Genomic DNA, 448 nt, shown 5'->3' with positions numbered 1-448 from the left:
AGCCAGCCATTCAAACAAAAACAAACGAAACAAAACAAAACAAAACAAAAAACATTATTGCCAACAGCATTTGGTGTTCCCAGGCGGTCACCCATCCAAGTACTAACCAAACCCAACGTTGCTTAACTTCGCTGATCGGACGAGAAGCGGTGTTCTCAACGTGGTATGGCCGTTGGCATGAGACTGCCTACACATTGTGGCTAATAACCAACTCTTTTAAGTCATCGCGGCAGGATACGGACCTGCTTGTGGTGTCTTAATGGTAATTGTATCCTAACATATTTTTGTCTCCTTGGCATGGATATTTAACATCGTTTATTCAGTCTTGGGTTTATGTTCTTTCGCCATTTACAGACATTTTACATCTACCTACTTCCTCAGCCTGCCCTGCCAATTTCTAATGAATTTGTGGATTTTCTTTTGTAATACAAACATGTGTGTGCTCATC

The 448-nt window shown here is 41.3% G+C and overlaps 1 non-coding gene across 1 annotated transcript; it reads right to left on the bottom strand.

Moving 5' to 3' along the window:
• Positions 1-58: 58 nt before the first annotated feature.
• On the bottom strand, positions 59-177 carry LOC138362444 (5S ribosomal RNA). The gene has a single exon (XR_011227669.1). It is a non-coding gene; the product is annotated as a 5S ribosomal RNA (ribosomal RNA).
• Between the last annotated feature and the right edge of the window lie 271 nt (positions 178-448).

This window comes from Procambarus clarkii, unplaced genomic scaffold (assembly GCF_040958095.1).
Source record: "Procambarus clarkii isolate CNS0578487 unplaced genomic scaffold, FALCON_Pclarkii_2.0 HiC_scaffold_1829, whole genome shotgun sequence".
In the NCBI taxonomy this organism is placed as follows: Eukaryota; Metazoa; Arthropoda; class Malacostraca; order Decapoda; family Cambaridae; genus Procambarus; species Procambarus clarkii.
Note: the sequence above shows the minus strand (reverse complement) of the source record. Positions and strands in the feature narration are given on the sequence as shown.